Source organism: Tupaia chinensis, unplaced genomic scaffold (assembly GCF_000334495.1).
Source record: "Tupaia chinensis unplaced genomic scaffold, TupChi_1.0 Scaffold143813_1, whole genome shotgun sequence".
Classification (NCBI taxonomy): domain Eukaryota; kingdom Metazoa; phylum Chordata; class Mammalia; order Scandentia; family Tupaiidae; genus Tupaia; species Tupaia belangeri.
The window spans coordinates 34,991-44,033 of record NW_006203663.1 but is presented as its reverse complement, the minus strand read 5'-3'; the positions used below and the strand labels follow the sequence as shown (position 1 = coordinate 44,033).

The 9,043-nt window shown below is 41.1% G+C and overlaps 1 protein-coding gene across 2 annotated transcripts in view; it reads left to right on the top strand.

Annotated features, from left to right (window-relative positions):
- Positions 1-6,890: 6,890 nt before the first annotated feature.
- The window catches only part of CYTH3 (cytohesin 3), a 28,890-nt gene continuing 26,737 nt past the window's right edge, over positions 6,891-9,043 (top strand). For both annotated transcript variants that reach the window (XM_006165130.2, XM_027766980.1), the window contains exon 1: positions 6,891-6,968. The gene's annotated coding sequence lies outside the window, so the exon portion shown is untranslated. The remainder of the gene's footprint in view (positions 6,969-9,043) is intronic.

Sequence of the window (9,043 nt, the reverse complement as noted above, 5' to 3'; positions counted from 1 at the left end):
CCCATAGCAACTTTAATAAATTTGGTCTGTTTTTGTTAGCCATAACCATAGCCCTCAAGAAGTTATTTTCCTGTCTTAGCTGAAGTAGTGCACTGAATGCTGCTGCTTGGGAATCTATGGCCACATGGGAGGCTTGAGTTCAGCTCCCAGATCCCTGAGGGCCCAGTGTGGTACCACATCCCTGTCGTCCTTTCTACTTGGGAGACTGAGACAGGAGGATGAAGACATAGAAGACCTTGTCTATAAAAATCCCACACATAAGAAGTTATTTTCCCTAGTAAACAACTTTTCAGTATCATGTGACCATTTAATATATGAAATATCTGTGGTTTATTTAGGGAGGGAATAGGGCCAATTTTTTCCTTCTTTTTATTTGACTGTTGATTTCAGTTGCATAAATAACAGTGCATTTTCTGAGCTGAAATATACTAGATCCAATAATTGTTGAAAAAGAGCTTTTTTCTGCTCTGTCTAAATTCTTAGACATAAATTCCCAGAGTTGTCATAACTAATGTGTGAAAGTGCTTTTGAAACTCAAGGATCAAGTGTTGTGCTTAATTTTTTAAAAATATTTTAATTAAATATTATTGCTTTCAAGATTTTATAATTAAATTTGCTAAAAAATGATATTTGTTAGCAAAATAACATTGATGTTACTTTTGTTTTTTGAGAGGTTTTTGCTATAGGGTGTGTGCACTCGCCAGAAAGACAGAGAGAGACAGAGAGATAGAAATCGAGAAATCACCCCCCAGGGAGGATGGCTATGCCTCAATCCCTTCTCCTCCATTCTCTTCTTGGAATCTTGGACATGCACGCACATACTCCAGGCGTGAGTTTAAGCCACCGGGTCCGGGACTCAAACCGCAGTCTACTTACTATATGGGAGGCCAGTGACATAGCCATTACTCCATCTGCTGGTCCCAATATTGATGTTACTTTTAAAGTGTTTTAGGCTTTCCCTTGCAGATCACATGCTTTTCCTTCCCTCTTAAGAGATCAATATTCACAATTCCGTGTTTATCATTCCAATTATTTTCTTTATTGCTTCACCACATATACACTTGTATACCTAATTTTTAATATTTTTGAGATGTGTATAGAAAGAATCCATTTACACATTATTTTCTTGAAATCATTCATTCGTTACTTATATTTATTCATTTTCACTGCTATTTGGGATTCCACTACACTCTGGCTGGGCATTGTTATGGTTGGGGTTTATTACAGTAGCTTTTCAAACAGCCTTTCAACCAATCCTTGTACTAGTTCATTGCACTCTTCCCATTCCCCTGCCCACTTCTACAGTTCCCTGTGCAACGAGATCCTCAGCCTTTGAGGACTCTGTCATGTCATTTAGATTACTTATTGCTTTATCCCTCCATTGGCTTAAGGCTCTTTTTTATTGAGACTGCAATTACACCATCCGCTAGCCTCAGTCCTCAACTTGCTAACTTCCCCCTACAGGTCTTCAGGACTTGCTGGCCTCCATAATTGTATGAGTCAATTCTTTATAACAATTATGTTTCTACATGATGTGGGTGAAGGATTTTTTTTTCATAATGGTTAAGTTAGTTTCTACTGGTCCATCGTTGCCTCCAGATTGTCAAATGTGGTGGTAATTCTCTTTCCATTTTCTTTATTCATTAGATTTTTTAATTGTTGCTTTTAAAAGAAAAGTTATTTTATTTATTCTTATAATTACATTTTAAAATTTGAGCAGAAAGAGACAGAGGGAGAGAGAAAGGGAAAGTGAGAGAGCAATCTGCCAGATCCTGGACTCGAACCTCATTCGTCCATGTGTTGCTTTTTTTTTTTTTTTAATATGTCCTATTGAGATAATTTTTTGTTTGTTTGTTGTAGGGTACATGTGCTTGCCAGAGAGAGACAGAGAGAGAGAGAAAGTGAGAAGTCACTTCCTACGAAGGATAGCCACCCCTCAATCCCTTCTCTTCCATTCTTCTCTCAGGATTTTGGGCATACATGCACACGCATGATTTTCAAGCGGCCAGTTCCAGGACTCAAAACAGTACAGTTGGCCATGTGGGATCCAGACACTTTAACCTCCACACCACCTACTGGTCTTGTCATTTTTTGAGGTTTTAAACTTGCTTTGGGGCCAGCAGGTGGCATGGCAGTTAAGGGCACTGGACTCCCACTTCGCCAACCACAGTTTGACTCCCGGACCTGGTGGCTTGCTTTCTCACTTTCCTTCTCTCTCTCTCTCTCAATCTCTCTCTCTCTCTTTCTCTCTCTGTCCCTGTCTGGTCAAATTAAAATAATAAATAAAGATAAATTTAAAAATAAGTCTTTTAAATAACTAAATAAATAAATAAATAAAAGTTGCTTTACCATCGTTTTACTACAATTTTAGTGAAGGCCCCTTATTGGATTGTTTATTTGTATTTTCCTGATTATCGAAAGAGTTGACATCTTTTCAAAAACTCACTCAACATTACATTTTTGATCTTGTGCCTCCTCAAGTTTATTTTCTAAGCATTGGTTTTAGGTTTTATTTTAGTTGATTTGTAGGAGTTACATATTCTAGATACCAGTTCTTTGATAGTTTCTGGCTTTACTCTTCAGTCCCTCATACTGCACTTTTGGTGCACAGAGGTTCTTAATTTTAATATGAAATTTATTAACATTTCCTTTTCTGATTTACATTTTCCCATGTATTATTTGAGAAATTTTTCCTCTCCTGAAATTATAAAACCATTCATTTCTGTTGCGTCGTCAGGAAAGTCATGACGCATTTTTGCATAGAAAAACAGAAAAAACGTCATGACTTTCCCAATGACCTAATAGTTTCTTCTCATCATTATATAGTGTTGCTTTTTGCCTTTAATACACCTGGGTTTTTTTAGAATTAATTTTATTTATTCATTCATTTCTTTTTATTTGACCAGAGAGAGACGCAGAGAGAGAGAAAGGGAAAGTGATAAAGCAAGCCACCAGGTCTAGGACTCGAACTGTGATTGGTCATGTGGGAGTGTGCAGCACTTTAATCACCATACCACCTGCTGGCTCCTTTTCCTTTAATACACTTGTAATTGATTGAAAATATGTATGTGGGACCAGTGGGTGGCGTGGTGGTCAAGGCACTGGGCACTCCCACCTGGCCCATCACGGTTCAAGTCCTGAATCTGGTGGCAAGCGTTCTCACTTCCTTTCTCTCTTTCTCCCTCTCGCTCTTGCTCTTGCTCTCTCTCTCTCTGGTCAAATTAAAATAGATGAATAAATTAATAAAAGTAAAATAAATAATTCTTAAAAAATATGTATGATGATTACTACAGATCAGATTTTATTTTTTCCCATATAGGTAACTGATTTAATATTTATCGTTTATCAAAGCACTTACTCTGTCCTTTGAGCCACAACATCATCTCTACTTTCCAGTCTGTGAGCATATTTTTGGGTACCAACTTCCGGTTCACCAGTCAATTTATATACCCCTACACCTTTTTTTTTGGAGAGATTTGTTTCGCTATAGGGCACGTGCGTTCGCCAGACAGACAGAGAGAGACATAGAGGCAGAAAGCGAGAAATCACCCCCCAAGGGAGATGGTCACGCCGCAATCCCTTCTCCTCCATTCTCCTCTCAGGATCTTGGGCACACACACACACGCGCCTGGCGTGAGTTTTAAGCCACCGGATCCGGGATGCGAACCGCGGTCAACTACATGGGAGTCCAGCGACATAGCCATTACGCTAACTGCTGGTTCCCCCCCTACACCATTACCACATTCCCTTAATGTGTTTGTAGAAGTTCTAAATGTTCTCTTGCTATTTGCCTATTTGCTCATTTCCTTAGTTGTTTGCTTTTTAAACAAGTTAATTAAATAGGAATTAAACAAACAATTGAGGCCTGTTGAAGTTAAAATCTATTTTTTGGGAAAGCTTAATAAAATAAACTAACTCTACTATGATTAATCACAGAAAAGAGAGAATAAGTATATATCGTAGGAATGGAAATTGTTGAAGAGATTAATCTTTCAGAAGAAAATGTTATAAACAATTTCATGTCAATTAAAAATAAAATTCTGGGAACCAGCAGATGGTGTAATGGTTACATCACTGGACTCCCATGCAGTCAACTGCTGTTCGAGACCCAGACCCAGCAGCTTGAAACTCACACCAGGCATGTGTGCGTACATGCCCAAAATCCTGAGAGAATAATGGAGAAGAAGGGATTGCAGCATGGCTATCCCTTCCACAGGCTGATTTCTCGCTTTCTGTCTCTCTGTCTCTCTCTCTCTGGTGAACACTTGCACCCTGTAACAAAAATATCTCTTAAAAATAATTCTTGGGGCCAGCAGCTGGTGTGATGGTTAAAGCACTAGACTCCCACATGGCTGACCATGGTTCGAGTCCCAGACTAGGCAGCTTTCTCACTTGCACTCTCTGTCTCTCTCTGATCAAATTTTAAAATATTAATAATAAATAAAATTAAGTAAATAATTCTTTTTTTAAAAAAATTTGGCCCAACCCTGTAATAAAGCAGTTAAGTGCTGTGCAGAGGAAGCTGGATCCCACATGGCCAGTCAGGGTTTGGTCCCAACCCCAGCAGCTCACATGTTGTGTAAGTACATGTGCCCAGGATCTTGACAGGATGGAAGATTGGAAGAATACAGATTGCAGTGTGACCAGGTCATAGGGGGAGTGGTTTTTTCACTCTCTTTGTCCTCCCCTCTGCCATGTATGCACATACCCTATAATTGTTGCCCTGCAGGCTGAGGCCTAATGGATGCCCTTGGTTTGATTCCCAACCCACCCTAAAAAGCTCAGAACAGTAGGACATACCTGTAGTCCTAGCCACTTAGGAGACTGAGGCTGGGAGGCTCATGATAGCACAAACCTCCATCTAATCCCACACCCCTACTTACACACTGCATTGAAAGTTCCTCACCTGGGTGTGTATTTGCTCCTCCCCAACCTTCTTGGAAGGAAGAATTTGGTGTTTTGTCATTTATACTATGCTACACATATATGTATATCCCTAAAATATTTAAAAATTGATGTGCTTGATTTTACACTCTCTATAAAAGGTGGCTGTCATATCCAGTATAATTTTTCTAGCATGCTTTTATAGTTATTTTGTTTGTATTGATATTCTTTGTTCACCCATTAAAAATTTTTTTTGACTATGTGGGATCCTGTTTTGTAAATATGCTATAATTTATTCATTTTCTATGTTTTAGTTCATTTTATTGCTTGTAACAGAAAACACATGGAAACTGGGTGACTCCGTTTAGCTCTTTTTTTTTTTTTTTTTGGAGGGCAGGGAGAGGTTTTTGCTATAGGGTGTGTGTGCTTGCCAGAAAGACAGAGACAGAAAACACCCCCAGGAGGGATGGCCATGCCACACTTCCTTCTCCTCCAGTCTCCTCTCAGGATCTTGGGCATGCATGCACACGCTCATTAAGAAAGTGAGTAAATAGCAAGAGAACATGTAGAACTTCTACAGACACATTAGGGAAATGTGGTAATGGTGTAGGGGTATATAAATTGACTGACGAACCAGAAGTTGGTACCCAGAAATAGGCTCACAGACTGGAAAGTAGAGATGATGTTGTGGCTCAAAGGGCCGGGTAAGTGCTTTGATAAAGTTTAAGCTGCTAGGTCTGGGACTCGAACCGCAGTCGACTACATGGGAGTCCAACACCGGAGCCGTTATGCCAACTGCTGGTCCCAGGAACTGGGTGACTCCTAAGAACAGAACTTTATCCAGCTCACTGTGTGGAGGTCCCAGGTCCAGGGGCTGCACCTAGTGAGGGTCTTCTGACTGCATCACAGCATGGGGGAGGGCAAGAGCATGTCCATCTGCGTCTGTGTGTCTCTGTCTTACTCCCTTTTCTTATAAACCTACCAGGCTTCAAGGTCAGCAGGTAGGCATGTTGGTTACTGCTCTAGATTCCCACATGGTTGACCGCACTGTGGCTTGCTCTTTCTTTTTTAAAGAATTATTTACTTAATTTTATTTATTCATGAATTTATTTTTATTTGACCATAGAGAGAGACAGAGAGAGGAAGGGAAAGTGAGAAAGTGAGCTACCAGGTCTGGGACGTGAACCGTGGTCGGCCACGTGGGAGTGTCCAGTGCCTTACCCACCGTGCCACCTGCTGGCTCTAACGGCTTGCTTTTTCACTTTCCCCCTTTCTCTGTCTCTCTCTGGTAAGTGCACATGCTCTATAGCAAATTTAAATAATAATAATAAATAATTCTTAAAATAAAAAAACATACTTCAGTCCCAAGGTCCCCACCCTAATGACCTTCATCCTAATCTCCTCTCAAAGGCTCCACCTTTTTTTTTTTTTTTTAAGAGAGAGATTTTTGCTAAAGGGCGCATGTGCTCACTGGAAGACATAGAGAGACAAGAGAGACAGAAAGTGAGAAATCCCCCTTGGGGGGAATGACCACACCACAATCTCTTCTCTTTTATTCTCTTCTCAGGAATTTGGGCACACAAACACATGTACCTGGCATGAGTTAAGCAGCCAGGTCCAGGATTCGAAACATAGTTGACTATGTGGGAGTCCAATGATGTAACCATTATACAATCTGCTGGTCCCAAGGTCACACCTTTTAATTCCATAGTTGGATTAGATTTTCACTCTCTTAATCTCACCACAATTAAAATCTCAACACATAAATTTGGGAGGGACATTCAAACCATAGGAGTGGATAGTTAGGTTGTTTTTCTATTGAAAACAACATTGCTCTGAGTATCTTATGCATGGTTTATACACTAGAGCTTCTTTAGGATAAATACCTACATACAGAACTGCCGAGTGGTAGCACATGCCCAACTTCAACTGTTCTAGATATTGCCAAATTGTTCTCCAAAGTAACTGTTGTTTAATTGTGTGATTTCTTTTTCCTTTCAGTGCCTGAAGACCTCTCATTAGAAGAAAGAGAAGAACTTTTGGACATTCGTCGAAGAAAAAAGGAACTTATTGATGATATTGAGGTAAAAAAAAGAGTTTCTTTCCATTTTTGCTTTTAGGTAAAATAATCCAGTAACTTCACAAAAAGTTACGAAGAGGTATCTAGTGTATGTGCATAAGAGGCACACGAAGAAACAAAGTGACAGAGTTACCTGAGTCAGTCAAGCTAAGTTTGTCCCTACCAGGCAATGTGTGCCCTGAGATAGAAACCAGTACATTGTGGAACTGGAGTCCACAGGAATCAACCTGCAGCTCCAGGGCCACGAATAGCATGTTCAGCATTCACAGACTTCTTACCTTTTAAAATTGTGCAGTGAGATCTTGTTTCATTTACCAGTGTCCCTTGCACCGGGAATATTGCCTATCATATATTTGGTACTTAGGGATCCTCTGACTGAATGGATAATTGTACACTGAATTGCAGCTATGCACTGAGTGCTTGCGAGGGGGTGGGAGTCGAATGACAAATTAAACAGAGGTAGATAAATCACAGGCAAAGAAATATTGTTCTTTCCACCTCAGAGAACAGGGTGGAGACTGTCCTGCAGGAGAAGCAAATGAATAAAGCCATTGGGGTGTCTATGATTATTTAAAGAGTTACTCGGAAGGCCAGCCCTGGCTCTTCTCCACTTGCAGCTTCCTTGGGAAAGGCAACCAGACACATGGCTCTTCCTTTAGAGCTTCTCAGCCATCACTGCCAAAATAAATGTGGTCTCCCAGATTTCTGCAGGGCCGGGCCCCATCCCAGACAATGTCTCCTTTCTAGGAGCTCACATTTTAAGTCTTAAGTTTCTTGGCACACAAAATAATAGGGTCCTGGATAAAAATGTCTTTGTCTTTGAAAGGTAATTTGTGGAAATTTTTCTCCGAGTTTACCCTTCATTCTTGAAAAAGTCAGTTAACCCTGACAGAGTAGGCCCTTTGACTGAAGAATAAGAATATATATTCTAGGGACTAGCAGTTAGCATAATGGCTATGTCGCTGGACTCCCATGTAGTCGACCACGGTTCGAGTCCCGGACCCGGTGGCTTAAAACTCACACCGGGCACATGTGTGTGCATGCCCAAGATCCCAAGAAGAGAATGGAGGAAAAGGAATTGCGGCATGGCCATCCCCCCTGGGGGGTGATTTCTCGCTTTCTGTCTCTCTGTCTCTCTCTGTCTGGCAAGCGCACACGCCCTATAGCAAAAACCTCTCCAAAAAAAAAGAATATGTATTCTATTACGTGGACATTAGTGATCATCCTACTAATTAATTTTTTTTAAGGTTTTTGTCACAGGGCATGTGTGTTCACTAGAGAGAGATAGACAGAGAGAGAGAAAAAAAGTGAGAAGTCACCCTACAGGGGGATAGCCATGCTTCAGTCCCTTCTCCTCCATTCTCCTCTCGGGATTTTGGGCACAAATGCACATGCACCCACTGTGTTTTTCAAGCTCCGACTCTGCCATTTGTGATCTAGCTACCTTAACTGTCAAGCCACCCATTGTTGGCCCAGTTACTACAGAATCTTAATCTAAATTTAAGTACTTCATTTTTATCAGTGAGAATTGTGAGGCCCAGGGAAGGCAAGAGGTTGCCAGTAGGGGCCACATGGGAGAAAAGCGGAGACTGTTCTCCTCTGAGGTGCCTGACTTCTCTGGGCTCCAGGAGTCAACAGGCCCTGTCCATGGTGCTTCATCTCATATAAAGTGATGGAAATCCTCCTGAAACCAGTGATTGGGTACTGGGATGCCACTCTAAATAATACTTGAGCTTCAGCTTCTTTCCCAGGCCTTCCCAGGACCTGGGTATCACTGAGGCAACAAGCCGGTGACCTGCGTGGGGTAATGTCTACCTGAAGTCACAGGAAATGAGGACTCACTGCTTTCCCTTTGCTGGTCTTCTCCTTCACACCTGTGATCTTCTCCCCAGTGTTCCTACTTGATTTTACACACAAACACCCTAGAATCCACTTACTGGACCCTCTGAGCTGGATCTGATAGAAGGTGGACAAATCATTTGTTTTCTCCTAAGTAGGGATGACTTAGGCGACCCTGACTGTGAAGCTCTAGCTGTGTTGGTAAGAGTATTGGCTTTCCCACACCTGCGATGGTCAGAC